At 40.2% G+C, this 16,834-nt stretch overlaps 1 protein-coding gene across 7 annotated transcripts in view; it reads left to right on the forward strand.

Moving 5' to 3' along the window:
* Positions 1-16,834, forward strand: part of CHRM3 (cholinergic receptor muscarinic 3) — a 469,218-nt gene that overhangs the window by 101,126 nt on the left and 351,258 nt on the right. Inside the window, exon 1 of one of the 7 annotated variants that reach the window (XM_032491933.1) lies at positions 16,474-16,657. The exons of the other annotated variants lie outside the window; for them this stretch is intronic. The gene's annotated coding sequence lies outside the window, so the exon portion shown is untranslated. Of the gene's footprint in view, positions 1-16,473; positions 16,658-16,834 lie in introns of those variants that run through there. 7 annotated transcript variants of the gene reach the window in all.

A 16,834-nucleotide genomic window follows, 5' to 3' on the forward strand; every position in this document is an offset into this window, starting at 1 on the left:
AGCCTTCAGGCACAGAGAGTCAGTTCTCACTTTCCCTTTTGTTCTAGTCAGAGCTCCAGAACTGGAGGAGCCCACCCACACTGGGGAGGGCAGGTTCCTTTGCACAGTCTGCCAATTCAGTCTCACTCTGAAACATCCCAGAATCACGTTTAGCCAAATATCTGGGCACCCCGTGACCCAGTCAAGTTGACACAAAATTAACCAACACAGTAGGTAATGTATGTGTTATATGTACGTGCACACAGGAACATATCTGTGACTATATATGTACATATGCACACATACATACTTGTGTTTAAACCATTTATTGGCCACTTAGAATACACAATAAATAACCACTTCCCATGTGTCAAATCACAGATGTTACTGTGTTAATTTTTTTTCAAAAATCTTCGTAACTACAATTTGCAGATTTTATAGATGAAGAAACATAAGCTAAAGAAATTGTGTTCACTAGGCCCATCCCAGAACTAATCTCAGAGCTATAATCTGAAACAACTCTGATTTTATTTTTCTTATTCTTAATTGAAGCGTAGTTGATTTACAATGCTGTTTTAGTTTCTGGTGTACAGCATAGTGATTCAGTTATACATATATATTCATGTATTTTGTATCTTTTCATATTCTTTTTCATTATAGGTTACTACAAGAAATTGAATATAGTTCCCTGTGCTATACAGTAGGACCTTGTTGTTTATCTGTTTTATATATAGCAGTGTATATCTGCTAATCCCAAACTCCCAATTTATCCTTCCCCCCAACTTTTCTCCCTGGTACCGTAAGTTTGTTTTCTATGTTGATGAATCTGTTTCTGTTTTGTACATAAGTTCATTTGTTTCATTTTTTTAAGATTCCACATATAAGTGATATCATATGGTATTCTTTCTCTTTCTGACTTACTTCACTTAGTATGATGATCTCCAGGTCCATCCATGTTGCTGCAAATGGCATTATTTCATTCTTTTTATGGCTGAGTAGTATTCCAGTGTGTGTGTGTGTGTGTGTGTGTGTGTGTGTGTGTGTGTGTGTGTGTACCGCATCTTTATCCAGTTGCCTGTTCATGGACATTTGGGTTGCTTCCATGTCTTGGCCATTGTAAATAGTGCTGCTGTGAACATTGAGTGAGGAGGTATCTTTTTTTTTTTTTTTTAACATTTTTTTTATTGAGTGATAGTCATTTTACAATGTTGTGTCAGATTCCAGTGTAGAGCACAATTTTTCAGTTATACATGAACATACATATATTCATTGTCACATTTTTTTTTCACTGTGAGCTACCACAAGATCTTGTATATATTTCCCTGTGCTATACAGTATAATCTTGTTTATCTATTCTACATATGCCTTTCAGTATCTACAAATTTTGAACTCCCAGTCTATCCTTTCCCACCCCCTGAGGTATCTTTTTGAATTAGAGTTCCCTCTGGATATACACCCAGGAGTGGAATCGCTGGATCATAGGGTAAGTCTATTTTTAGTTTTTTAAGGAATCTCCATACTGTTTTCCACAGTGGCTGCACCAAACTACATTCCCACCAGCAATTTAAGAGAGTTCCCTTTTCTCCACGCTCTTTCCAGCATTTATCATTTGTGGACTTTTTAATGCCATTCTAACTGGTGTGAGGTGATACCTCATGGTAATTTTGATTTGCATTTCTCTGATAATTAGTGATATTGAGCATCTTTTCATGTGCTTATTTGCTATTTGCATGTTTTCACTGGAGAAATGGCTATTTAGGTCTTCTGTGCATTTTTTGATTAGGCTGTCTATTTTTTTGTTATTGAATTGTATGAACTGTTTATATATTCTGGAAATCAATCCCATTAGTTGCATTATTTGCAAATATTTTCTCCCATTCTGTAGGTTGTCGTTTTGTTTTGCTTATGGTTTCCTTTGCTGTGCAAAAGCTTATACCTTTAATTTTGAGTTTATTTTTGTGTATGGTGTGAGAGAGAAAGAGCTCTGATTTTAAAATCTTCCTACTATGACTCAGAAATGTATATCATGCAGCATCAATTAATAATTGTGTTCATTATTCTCCTAATAAATTAAGGAACTCAGTAGTGTAATTGTGCCTCACACAAAACAGACATCCAAAGAACTCCTGTGGAAGGATTGACTGTATTTCTAAACACACACCATGGTAAGTTTTGCAGCAAAATCATTCCCAAACCTAGGATTTTCTTTAAGAGAGTAAGTCATCAACAGCATCTTACTTCACAGCTGGGCCAGTTACCTGAGCACACATTGGTAATGACATTCTTAATGGCGACCTGAGGTTCTTTCAGAATCTCAAAGGATTTATGCCATTGAGTTTTACTGTTTCCTATACTCAAAGTTCACAAATGATTGGAAATGAGTATCTGTCTATGCCAGCTTTCTATTAATGAATTATTTAATCAAAACATTTTTCTGGTGACTTCAGATGGGAGCAAATATTGTCAAAGATGTTTATCAAAAATATGGGTAGTGTCTACAGAGTACAGTTCTAAATCGCCCTGCAATTTGCCACAGCAACCTCACGCACATTCCATGGTGTGAGAAACAGAATACTGCGGAATGAACATGTCATGAGAATTCCATGGGCAAATCATCACTGCTGCGGTCCAGCAGGTTCAGCTTGCTCTAGGGGTTCTCATATTTGCTGCCTGCAAATGTTAGAAGATAACTTTTAAGAGTTGTGTGTCACACTTACATTTGAAATGTCTCACTGCCTGAATAAATACAGCATCTCAAAATGAGATCAACTTCATTCTAAGAAGCTGAATACAGGTCTTCTGATACAGTTTTTTTTTTTTACTTGCCTGCATTTCTCACCCCCTTAGAAAAGAAGGGGTTCCACCCCACATCGCTTCATTGCACAACCAGGTTTATTTTCTCTGAGGTCACAGTGTAGTTACCTGTGGATGTGTGTTCGCTTGGGCATCGTCTGTCTTCCCCACTGACATATCAGCTCCTCACAAGCAGGAACATTTGCACTTGACTCCCTGATATACAACTAGCTCCCAGGAGAGGGTCTGGCACACAGTAGGTACACATTAAATATTTGTCGAATTTGTGACTACCTGACTTTTATTTGAGCATGTTGTTTTGTCAGCTGGTTACCTTAGACTATTCTGTAGTAAACAAATCACTTTGACTGTACATTGAGTGACCTGTTCCTTTTCACTAAGGAAGGTGCTACAGTGAGCATCCATGAAACAGGATCTTGAGGCTGGAAGTTGCCTTATGGCCTCTTCAGTGCTGCTGTCATTTCCTAGCTGAGTTCAAGGTCTTAGAGTGAAGATAACGCCCAGGAGAACACAGCATTAGTAAGTAACATCTGTCCAAACAAGGTGCCCAGCTCACAACTCTCTACGCTAGGTGCTAGCACTGCAATAGGAAGTTAATTTCTCAGCAGTGCTGTTTTGCAAATGAAAATACAGATAAGCTGATGCAGATAATCAGAGTGACAGATGTGTTTTAAGATAAAAATAAAATCTGAATCCATGGTCCCCCATATGTGAAAATGTTTTATCTTAACTTTTTTTTCACATTCTTATTTGATGTCCCTCTGTTATTGTCATATGGTAATTCTGAAATTCTGATTTCAGTCCATTTTCTTGATGAAAATAGAACCAGGAGCAGGTTACAAGGTACCATCAAGGCAACCAGTGAAAATTAGCCAGAAACTGTTGTGTACTTGGTAGAACAGTGTTTCAGAAGGGCCAGAAGTATAGCTGAAGTGACAGAGGAAAAGTGAAATGAATGGGAAGAAACAGTGTGATGGTGTCACAGGAAACCTTTTTGTTCAGATTTTTTGTGATTTAGTATAGATGTTTCAATCAGAAAAAGGAGTGGTCAGATCAGGAAATGGAATAAATTAATAAATGAGAAGATTCCTGGTGGCATTCCACACAGGGCATCCCACAGCAATTAAGTTGTTAGAAAGCAGGCTCTATACTTTGGAACTGATTACAGGAGGGCCTGAGTTCCAGAATTCCTGTATAATTGGAAGCCACATTTCTCAGCTTTAATGTTAAACCACCCAAATCATTAAGCCTGGACCCGACTTTTTCAACAGCTTTGAAAACCCAATAACCCCACCTGTTATAATTCTAGATTCCTACTGATTTAGAGAATATATACATATACATTGATTTTTCATATTGTTATTTGCTTTTTTTTCCCCAAAAACAGCCTTCTGTGATTTTCAGATTAAGTGCAGATGTTACTGGCAGCATATGTTTTTATCTTCTGTGGAAGACAGCCCTTTGTCACTGTTCTCCCCAGCACTCTGGCCTTTGATTCCAGTCCCTTTCTCCAGTCTGTAACACTTGAGCTCTGTCATCCCAGCAGTATCACTCTGTCTCTCTGTGCAGCGGGGTAATTTTTGAAAACATGGACAAAGAAGTTGATTATTTGTTGCCAAATCCACCCTCAGGGGTGGCCAACTGTATGTCCAGCTAAAAAGTGATAAATGTAACTAAGAAAATTGTTTTCATAGGGGTGTTCCTATTAAATATAACCAGTGAGATCCACAGACTGAATGTGAGTATGAACGTCAGTTTTCCTTTCCATTTTAAAATTTTATTTTTAAAAATATTTACTTATGTATTTATTCTTAGTGGAAGGGTAATTGTGTTAGTTTCTGGTGTACAGTGAATCACAGTATAGTGATTCAGTGATATAAATATAAATATATAGATTTCTTTCAGATTCTTTTCAATTATAAGTTATTACAAGATACTAAATGTAGTTCCCCATGCTATACAGTAGGACCTTGTTTATCTATTTTATATAGTGTGTAGTGTGTCTCTGTTAATCCCAAACTCCTAATTTATCCCTTCCCCAATTTCCTCTTTATGATAACCATAACTTTGTTTTCTGTGTCTGCCTCTTTCTGTTTTGTAAATAAGTTCATTTGTGTCATGTTTTAGATTTCACATATAAACAATATCATATGGTATTTGTCTTTCTCTTTCTGGTTTACTTCACTTAGATGACAATCTGTAGGTCCATCCATGTTGTTGCAAATGGCATTATTTCATTCTTTTTTAATGGCTGAGTAGTATTCTATTGTTTAAATATACCACATCTTCTTTATCCAGTCATCTGTTGATGGACATTTAGAGTGTTTCCATGTCTTGCCTCAGTAGTAAAAATAAATAAAATTAAGTGATTAAACAAATATGAAAAGTTTGTAAAAAGAAAATGATAAAATCTAAGTGAATTATTTGAGCTGCAGTTTCCTTAACCACCTTCTCAGTAGCCTGGCTTAGGTCAGAGGCCTGATCCAGAAAGATTGCTTCCAGTCACTATTCTTTGATTTTTCTCAAATTTGTCATTTTTTAGAAAAAATTTATACTTGGATAAATTAAGACTGTTTAATACTGGTTTTTGTAAAGTGAAAATAAGATCAAGTTCAAGCATTCCAATCTGTTAACACACACACCTTTTACAAAATACTAACTGGAATGTATTATTGTGCATTTGGCTTCATTTTTCTTGCACAAATATACGTGTGTTAAGACAGTCACCTATTTTGTACTTCCGTAGCCATGTGACGGTGTGTTGCTGTGCCCTGGTCTGATTACAAGATATTGGTTATCATATTGCTAAGCTTTTTGGTTTTCTTCTGTCTTTTCTTTTAAACCTTTAATCATATATAGTATCAACACTTACGTGCAGATTCAGCTATGTGTTTAAGGTTGAATTGAAAAGTTCAACTTAAGTTGAATACATGTGATAACATATTCCCAGATTGTTCTTTAGACAAAAACGAATGAATTTACTGGCAAAATATGTGTCTGTACCATTATACCTCCCCAACCCACTATCTCAGGACAGCTTACATTTTTTACTTCAGTGCCTGGAAGTAGATTAACACTGTGGATTTTTAATCACTCTCAGGGTGATGCATTTTTCCAAAGGACAACTTTCTGTTTTATCACTGTTTGGAATAATGGCCAGTAGACAGGGGGTGAGGTACTGTCCATAATGTATGGCCTGCCCCAGCAGTTCTCCACCTTGGCTGTAGGTTACAGTCACCCTGGGGAGCTTTCAGAAACCCTGACACCCCAATTCCACTTAAGTCAGAGTCCCCAGGAGTGGAACTCAGGTATCAGTGCATCTCAAACCTTCTCAAATGATTGTGTCGGGTGCCAGATGTGGGAAGCACTAGGCTAAGTTGACGGGGGAGTGGAAGGAGAGAAGTGGTCTCAGTCCCACCACGCGGGGCAGTCAGAGTTGGGCCGTGTCACCTGCCGGGCTCAGATCTGTCCTGCTGATGCGAGCCCTGCCTTGAACCTGACTCCCCTCCTGCTGTCTGCCCTCCACCTGTCTGGTCTCCATGTTGGACAACCCTGGAGGACAAGGCTCCTTACCCCACAGTCCCTCTTGCTCTAGAGTCAGTATGACAGATACCTCCCCTCTCCTGCATTCTCTTTCCTGATCCATCTCTTTGCAGAGCTACCTCTTGCTTCCTGAACCTCGAAATTACGGCTCAAGTAGCTCTCTTGATGGTAACTGATATTTTTACATTCAAAGCACAACTCTGCTTCATCCCAGTGCTTTTACCTGCTACCAAGGCACACCCCGCACACTGGCCTGACCCCTGCGATGACCTTGGGGGCTGACCTGGGCCCCAGGACTTGCTAGGGGTCCCTGGCTGGGTTGGTCTTCCAGGGTGGTTATGAGTAAGACATTTTCTGGTCTCGGCAAACACACCCCTGCTGCAGTTAAGCGCAAGTGAAATATAGCATGTTGAGCCTGTTTTGGAAGGGACCAACTCCTCTCCAACAGCAGGAAGCAGGGGAAAAGGGCCCATTTTCATTTATTAGACTGTTCTTTTTTTTCTTTTCCTTTCTGTCAGCTGCAAACTTAGTCTGTCTTGCCCGTAATGATAAGAAACACACTCATATGATGGGAATGACCAAATTTCCTTGGATTCTTTTCGTATCTCCATCCCATGTCTTCTGCTATATCTCATTTACTGCTGTGACAACCTGCGGAATAGTCACTGCACTTCATCCTGTTTTACAGATGAAGACACGGTGGGTCAGAGTTCCTCAGCCAAGGTAGCATGTTTCATCAATGATAAAGCCAAGAGGATTCCAGCCTAGAACTGTTCCATTCCCTGAGCCCGAGCTGTTGACACTGTGTTGTGAAAACTGGACTTTAAAAATATGCAAGGCCTTCAAACAGTCTACTCCCAAACTCCATTTATACCCTTCTGTGCTGTCACTCACGGCCACCCTCCCCGCCCCTTTGCTCCAGCACTGACGACTGCTGACGGTGCCTGAACTGTGACAACTGCGAGTCTCTCCAGGTGCTGCTCCTCAGGGCTGAAGTTTTTGCTCTCTTCTTCGTGGTGAACTCCCACTCACGGGTGTCAAGCCTCAGTTCAAACATCAGATAATTCTATTTGAAGCTTTTACTGAGCTCCCAAGTTGGTTAATTGCTCTTTTGTCTGTGTTCTTACAGCATATGGTAAATACCTCAATCACAGCCTTCATCACTTACTAGCTAATAAGCTTTGATGATTTAGTTAACCTGTATAAGCCTCAGTTTCCTCATGTGTAAAGGCTGTCAAAGAACCTCCCTCAGAGGCTTATGAATATTAAAAGAGATAATGAATGTAAGATACACAGCTGTTTGTTATCTAGTAAGCATTTCTTAAAATACTAACTTTTAAATTACTATCTTACTAGAGTACAATTTCTTATCTATTTCCTTGTACTATGTGGTTAATTTCTACAGTGACAGGCACGATGACATGTATTTTCTACTTGTATATTTGGCAAAATGCTCGGCACAGAATGGAAACTCCCGAGCTCTCGCAAGTTCCTTAACTCCTCCATCTCCAAAATGAAAATCTTGGAGAGGCTGTTAGGAGGATAAGAGAAGGTGTGAAAGTGACTAGCACAGAGAGCCTTCAATAAACGTCAGCACCTCTTCTCCCTTCATACGCTTGGTACACAGATAGATGAACTCGAGAGGGAGTGAAACCCTTTCATCCTGTTGCTGATTTCTTTTTCTTACACCGAGATGATGGCAGATGACAGCTCTGTGGCAGCCGTCTCTGAGATGGGCCTTGCAGTGTGACAGGGTCACCAGGTCTTGAGACTGGCCCTATCAGTGCTCAGCAGGCGGACTGCTGCTGTCCCCCAGGGAGCGTGGGGTGTTTGGTGCAGGGAGAGGCCCAGCACACTTTGCTGGATGTCTCTTCTGCCCACAGGATAAACACTGTCCACAGGTCCTTTCTGTTCTGCACTGGACTTTGGCCGAATGTCTGTTTGCGGCACAGGGCATCCCGGGGACGGAGTAGACAAGGTGCCCTCCTCTACATTCTAGTAACCCCACTGAGTAAATGCTAAAACCTGACTTGAAGAGTGGACCTGAAAATCTCTGTTATGAAGAGAACCTACAGATCCTGGAGCAGCAGAGATTAGAGATGGAAATCAAAGAGCATTCATTTAGTTTGGGATGGAGTCCACCGTAACACAATATTTTCTTCTGGAGTAACCCAGAAACCTGTAAGGGTACTCCTCTTCTTACTCAGTCTTCAAGGAGTCGTCTACACCTGCTGGAACTTCTTCCTCACCCTCCATTTACGTTTCAGTGCACTAATGTCCTTTTCTAATACTTGAAGAAGTATTTCAGCAAAGGTTCCCTCTAAGAAAAGAAAAGAAGACTTTAAAATCCTTACTGAAGGCATACTTGAAGCTCTTGCTTTATTTGCAGGGGTGACATGTCATTGGATTGCAGCCTGGCTTCAGTTTCATGAGCAGCGGCTGCTTTGATGTGATAGTCTGAGAAGTGACTAGATAAAGGTCTAATTTAACATGTCTTTCATTCTGAAGCTTAGATAGCTGATAATTATGAGATGTCTTGTTAATTTTCTGTTACGTTCACTGATGATATAGTTCCTATCTCGGTCTATCATTCATCTTACACCAACCCTACAGGCATCTGTCATCAGAGGTTACCTGATGCAGGTTCAGGACTAGCTTCAGTTGCTGCCCACAACCTTTTTCTTCTGTAACAAAGATTTTTAATTGACAAACTCTTTCCTTGACCCTATGCCCAAGTCCCCCACCAAGCTATCATGTCTCTTGTTACTTTTGATACTAAACCTCTCCAAGAATAGACCAAATTAATTAATTGCACTGTTGAATTAGCTACTAATTTCCCAACTCCTCAAATTCAACTTTCTATTCCAAATGAAACTAATATGATAGATTTTATCTATATTGCTTGATCTAATAAAATTTATGTTAACATTTAAAAAATGAACCGCTCTAAACAACGTGCCTATAATGATTACAATAATTAATAAAAATCTTACTCAAGAAAAGTTAGACTTCCAGAATGTGACCCATACTAAAGAAGCGTATAATAAAACTGTCAATGTGAGGGCCCAGGTATGGAGTTCAGCATACAAAGATATCAGTGGAGCTATAACCATGTTCAAAGGACTAAAGCATTCTGTGCTTAAAGAATTAATGGAAAGCATGTGAACGATCTCTTCCCAAATAGAGAATATCAACAAAGATGTAGAAATTATGTAAAGGAACCAAGTAAAAACTTCCTAGAGGGACTCAAAAGCAGACTTGAGATGGTGGAAGAGGTAATCAGTGAGCTTAAAGGCTGATGAGGAGGAATAATCCACAAGGAACAGGAAGTGTGAAGAACAGTGCTCAGAGCCTGAGGGACCGTGCGAGCTACAGCGTCAAACAGATCAGCATCTGGGCGTTCCAGGAGGAGAAACAGAAAAGGCAGAAAAATGCTTGCATAAATATTGGCCAAAATTTTATAAGTTTTATGGAAAATAGCTATCTAAATATCCAGGAAGCTCAATGAAGCCCAAGTCAGATAAACATGAATAGGTCCATGCCTACGTATTGTGGCCAAACTGCTGGAAGATAAAAATAAAGAGAAAATCTTGCAAACAGATGAACAGAATGACAGACCAGAGACATTTATTAGAGACTAAGAGGAATATTCATAATGCTGAAAGTCTCAATTAATCAGGAATAAAACAGTTAAAAACATAGAGACATCTAACAACAGAGTCCTAAAACACAGGAAGCAAAACCTGACCAAATTAAAATGAGAAATAAACAATTCAACAAGAGTAACTGGAGACATCAATACTGTAGTCTTAAATAATGGACAGAACAGTGAGACAGGAAATCAGGAAGTGTATAAAGAGCTGAAAAACACTATCAGTCCCCTTGAAATAAACATCTGTGGAACACTCCACCCCAAGCAGTAAAATACATACTATTTTCAAGTGCAGATGGAACATTCTTCAGGATAGATCATATGCTAGGTCTATAAAACATGACTCAGTCAACTCAAAAAGGTTCACATTGTATTCTCTGACCGTAACAAAATTAAATTAGAAACCAACAATGAAAGGAATCTGGGAACTCCCCAGATACTAAACACTGGACAGAATACATCTAAATAACCCATGGGTCAAAGAGGAAATCACAAAGGAGATTTAAAAATATTTTGAACTGAATAAAAAAAAATACAACATATCCAACGTTGTGCGAGGTAACTAACACAGTGCTACGGGAAATTTGTAGTTTCAAATGCCCTCAATATAGTAAATGGACACCACTCAAGAATCTTGTTTCATCATAAGACACTAGATGAAGAGCAAACTAAAATGAAAATATGGAAGAAAATAATAAAGACTGCAGTGGAAGTCAATGTAGTAGAAAACAGAAAAACAGTAGAGAAAACCAGTAAAAACAACAAAGAAAATAAATAAAACCAAAAATTGGTTCTTTGAAAATATCAATCCTGTGGACAAAACTTTAGCTAAACTGACCAAGAAAAAAAGAGAAACACAGATTGTCAAAATCCAGAACAAAAGGGGAATGTCAGTACCAAATCCTACAGAAATTATAGGGATTGTAACAAAATACTTTGAACTACTTTCTGCCAACAATAGACAATTTAAATGAAATGGAAAAATACCTAGAAAGATTCAAATTCATAACTGAATAAAAATATAGAAAATCTGAATGGCTGGTAAGTAATGAAATTGAATTAGCAGTTTAAAATCTTCCCATAAATCTTTCCCATAAAGGAAAGCCCAGGCTGATGTGACTTCATTGGTGAATTGACAGATATTTAAAGTAGAAATAATACCAATCCTTCACAGACTCTTCAAGACTTAGAGGAGGGGACCCTTTGCACCTAATTTTATGAGGCCACTATTACCCTGATGCCAAAGCCAGACAAGACATAGTTAAGAAAACTACAGACCAATCTCCCTTATAAAAGCAGGTGAAAAACCACCAACAAAACAACCAAATCGATGTATAAATTGGCCAATGTGTATATATTAACTAAGTGTAAGTTGTTTGACTGCAAAATTGGTTTAATGTCTGAAAAATCAATTAACAAAATGTGCAAAATGAATAGAATAAGGGAAAAACACATGATCAAGTCTTAGTAGATGCAAAAAAAGCATCTGACAAAATCCAACATCCATTCCTGACTTAAAAACAAAAACAAAAACAAAACTTTCAGCAAACTAGAAATAGAAGGGAACTTTCTCAGTCTGTTAAAGGACATCGACAACAAAACCTACAGATGACATTGTACTGGAGAATGAGAGACTGAATCTTTTCTTCTGATGATCCTAAACAAGACAGGATGTTCAATTTTAATACTCAGCATTGTACAGGATATTCTGGCCACTGCAATAAGGCCAAAATTAAATATAAATATAGAGATACATAATTTTAAGGTATCTGGATTAGAAGACAAGTAAATTGTGTTTACTGGCAGTAGACATGATCTTGTATGTAGAAAATCTTAAGCAAGCCATAGAAGTATTATTAGAACTAATAAAAGTTCTAATAATATTATATATTGCAAAACCAGAGAATGTAAGATCAATATGCACAGTTGCGTATCTATATACTACCGCTGAACTTTCTGAAAATGAAATAAACAGAACTTCATTCACAAAAAAATAATATGTAGGAATACACTTACCGAAAGAAGTACAGTGCTTGTATATCAAAAATCAGAAAACACTGCTGAGAGAAGAGAACTTTTGGAGAGGAGGAACATGTTAGCTGAGAGAAATTCATGAAGATTTAAATAAATGGAGCGATTCCCATGATCTTGGATTGAAAGACTTAATCTTATTAAGATTGCAATTCTTTGAGTTTATCAATAGATTTCAGTAAAATTCTATCAGTACTTCACATGGATTTTTGCAGAAACTGATAAACTGATCCAAAAGTGTATGTGGGAATTCACAGGACCCAAAATAATCACAGTTTTGAAAAAGAAGAACAAAGTAGGAGGACTTAACGCTTCCTGACTTTAAAACTAAATGTAAAGCTACAGTAATCAAAATAATGTGATACTAGTGTAAAGACAGGTATACGGGTCAATGGAACAGAGTTCAGAATCTAGAGATAAATTCTTGTGAGTCTTACATATATTAGCATATGTTCCATAAAAGACCAGACACAAAAGGCTTTAATTTGTAAGACATTCTGGAAAAACTTCAAGAGCAGAGTTCAGAGCAGTGCTTGCCAGGACTGGGGAGGTGGAAGGGTCCTGACTACGAAGGGACACAGGTAGCTTCCTAACATGATGGAAATGTCTGTCTCGATTGTGGGCGTGGTTACACTATGGTGAACATTAATGAAAACTCAACGAGCCATCTACTAAAAATGGGTGAATTTTTCTGTATATAAGTTATTTCTAGGGGGCAGGGTAGAGCTCAGTGGTACAGTATGTGCCTAGCATGCATAAAGTCCTGGGTTCAATCCCCAATCCCTCCATTAAATAAAAAAACCTAATTACCTCCCCCAAAACAAAAAATAAATATTTCTAAATAAACTCACATAATTATGTATTAATTTTCTTCATCTTTTATCTTAAAATATAGAAAATAGCAACTGAAATTGAGAGAGTTTTCTTTTTTTTTTGTCTTTTCTGTTTTTGCCATTTCGAAGATAGCGTAAAGTAGCACATTCTCCCCCTTTGCTCCAGTTTACCAGCCCTCCTTCTCCAGTGCAGGCAGTCTCGTTCTCGGCACTAGTTACTTGCCATCACTAACAAAAACCTGTCCCCCAGGGACAGCACAGGCTGCCCTTGTGTTTCTCTGCTCTCCTCTAGTCCAAGTTCAAGGACATGGAAGGTGGGCAGCTTTTCTTGATCAACTCAGTTTGACATACACATCATCTCATTTTCTTCAATAGCCCCTGTCACTAAATGTATGTAAATTTTTATGTGTGTGACTTCTACATTGAGTTATTTCTCATGTGTTCATTTCATCAAGTTATATCAAGATTTTTCTCATTCCATTGCTGAGAATACTCCTGAAGGAGTAAGACTTCCTCTGACGAGGCTCACTATGTGAATGTGTTTGATAGTGATAATGAAAGAATAAATAGGACTCCTGTAAGACTGCGTTTTTCATTGTTGTAACGGGCCACTATTTTTTAAAAGCTTTGGGAACAAAGACAAGGAAATAACAACATATTTGATAGAGATGATGAATTTAGATGAGGGAAATTACGTTTTTTCCTAGTTTTATTAAATCATTGAATACATCCCTGTAAGTTTAAAGTGGACAGGAAAATTACATTTTAAAATGTTAGAGGATCATGAGAACATCTCATCAGAAACTTTAAAAATTGGTTTAATGAGAGCTGATGATTATGTTTAGGAGTTAAGTATAAATCATGCAGTTTGATCATGTCGGGTGTCAAAATGTCAGAAGCATTTTCTGTGACTTGACTTAAAACAGATTTTTTTATGAATTAAGTGTTTCAAGGTATCATGCACGTGGTTAATTCTAAGGGAATTTATGTCTACTGTTTATTTTGTCTTGTAGAAAAGAATGTCTCTAGAACGGGCTTCTAAAATTAATTTTTTTACAAGATATGTAGGAGTTCCATTCTACTTGATAAAGTTTAACAATAAAATCCTGAAAAAAAAATCAAAGTGTAATGAAAACTGGGAGGTTATGTATGGAAGTAATCAGGAATATCCTGGTGGGAAAAAAACGTAATTAAGAGAAAGGATTGCCTGGTGAAGTTTAATATAATCTTTTCTCTAAATTTATGCAGAATCACCTCTAAAGAAATGAGAACAAAAAGGATTGAAGCAGATTCAGCTAAAATAATATTTATGTCTTTTAACTGATTTTCACTCTATTAGTTACATGAAAAAAAAAGATTTATTTTTGCAAAATGCCCCCTTGATTAAAACCTTAAATAACGTTAACTAGATTACTATTGTATAACTCCATAATGATGCCAGAATTAGCTGCCACCTCTCACCTCCACGGATTATTTCCGATTTCAGGAACATTCTCATAAGATAAAGAAATTATTGTATGGTGGAAAGTGAATGCAATTTGGCAAAATTCAGCCTAAATTTGAATCACCAGCTTCCTAATCTGTAAAATGAGGCTAATATATATTTTCAAGGTTGTAATAAGGATTAAATGATACAGTCCCAATTTGGAACAACCAGCATTTTACCTAGTTCATGGGAGAACCTCAGTAAATGAGAGAGACTAATAAAAACAACAATCTGTGATTGTAGTAAGACTGTCATTAACAGAAGGATGTGGTACCCCTGCCAGTAGATGCTGAGCTTGAGTAAAGAGGTAAGATATTCTGTCTATAAGAATACTCACCCATGGGAAAATACCCACTACCTTCAGGCGCCTTGCTCATACTGGAGATGCCCCAGCAGGAGACTTTCTGCCCTCAGGCAGCTTACATTTTAGGTGAATCATTAGCATTTGCAGCTTTGGCTACTTTTGCAATTTTCTTTCACCAAATGATCGTTACTTTTATCAGAACCTCTGTAGTGGAATTAATTCAGCAACAAATATTTGTTGAGGGAAGGATAGACAGATTAAAACTTGGGAGAAAATGTGCCCTTTAAGCAGAGCGTGTGACAGCACATTATTTCATGCATGTATGTAAGATTGTCTCCTGAACAGTGAGATGTATGAAGGAGCAGAAATAGGTTTTCTAATTAAAACAAAACAAACCCTATGGTTACCAAAGGGGAAAGGGGTGGGAAGGGATAAACTGGGAATTTGGGATTAGCAGATACAAAGTACTGTACGTAAAATAGATAAACAGCAAGGTTCTACTGTACAGCACAGGGAACTATATTCAGTATGTTACAGCAACCTATAATGGAAGCGAATATGAAAAGGAATATGTGTATGTATGTGTGTGTGTGTGTGTGTGTGTGTGTGTGTGTGTGTGTGTGTGTAGCTTAATCACTGTGCTATACACCTGAAACCGACAAAGCATTCTAAATCAGCTATGCTTCAATGTAAAACAACAATTCACATGAACTGCAAATGAGAAAAAAGATACTTTTACAGTGGAGTTACCTGGGTGTCGCCCCCCCCCCCCCCCCAGCCAGATGATGAGTCCACACCCACACTTCGCTGGGTCCAGCACACGAAGAGGACGCCCGGCGCTCAGGGAACTCAGGGCCTGCCCGGAACGGGAGGGGACCTCGGATGGGCCCCGCCCGGGCCGGATCCCTCCCGCGCTCCTCCACTTGCCCAGGAGCCAGCAGGGAAGGCGGGGGGCTCCTCCGGATGAGACGTGAGCTGAGAGCCGTGACGGTAAAATGCCGTGTGATCTTGGCCAGGTCTTGGGCTGTGGAGGGGGAGCTGCTATTTGAAACCAAAGAGCCACAAGAAGACATCATCCAGGTGCGGCTGCAGCCGCCAGGTAGACCTCGTGGGCCTGGAGGCCTCGAGCACGGCTCACGGCCTCGGGTCACGTCGGGCGCCGTTTCCGGAGCCTGCCCGCACCTCGACCGCAGGCGAAACATCCGGGCGCTGCCCGGCCGAGTGCACAGCGCGTGCGCATGGGCAGCACGCCGGCCTCCTGTGCGCCTGCGCGAGCCCGCATCTGCCTGCGCAGGGGCTGCTGGGAGTGGTCTGGAGGCGCTGGCCTCTGTGGAAAGCGGCGGAAGGCTCCAGAGCTGAGGCGAGTTGTCGTCGTCGCCGCCTGCTGCCCAGTTCTCTGAAATAACGCGCCTCAGTGACTTCACCTGGGTCCGTGACGTGCGCACGTTTCCTCTGGGTCGTGCGTCAGAGGGGAGGGCGCTGTGGCTGCCCGCTGCTGACTGCTGACGGGCGTCTGGCTGGGACGCGACTGTGTTTGGAAGCTTCAGACTCAACAACATAAACACACTTAAGATCCATGTAGTGGCAGCCGAAGGAAACAGGCGAGCCGGAGGCTGGGGACCGGTGTCTGGGGGAAGGTTCCAGAACGAGCGGAGGGGCAGCGGCACTGGGGAGGCGCCCCGGCACAGCCGCGCGGCGCTGACGCGGCCCGCCGAGTCCCCGCGTGGAGGGCCGACGCCTCACGTTTCAGCGATGAAGCGTGCCGGGGATCTCAGGGGGAAACGATCCGCAAAGCCGGGTGTCAGGCCCGTGCTGAGCGTCAGGGTGACGGGCGCGCGAAACTTGGAGGGGGCTGCGTGCGAGTCCGTAATCGCCGAGCGCGCCCCGGTGAGAGCCCCCGGCGGGCCCCCCGCGTGCCCGCGCCGAGGCCGCCAGCGGCTCCGAGTCTGGGCGCGCGGTCCGTGCCTGGAGCGTGGGCGGAGGAGGACCGCGGAAGCGCGTGGTGGAGCCGGACGGTGAGTGTAGGAGCCGGCTACGTTGGCAAGTCCGTATCTTACTGTAAATAGGGCCTAAAAGCACTGTGGATGTTTTTAAAAAAATCAAATTTTAACCCATTTGTTTCTTGAAAGAAAAAAATGCACTACACTACATGTCATTCAGCGTATCTGGGAGGAAAAGCTCTCCGTGCATCT

Source organism: Camelus ferus, chromosome 11, assembly GCF_009834535.1.
Source record: "Camelus ferus isolate YT-003-E chromosome 11, BCGSAC_Cfer_1.0, whole genome shotgun sequence".
NCBI lineage: Eukaryota > Metazoa > Chordata > Mammalia > Artiodactyla > Camelidae > Camelus > Camelus ferus.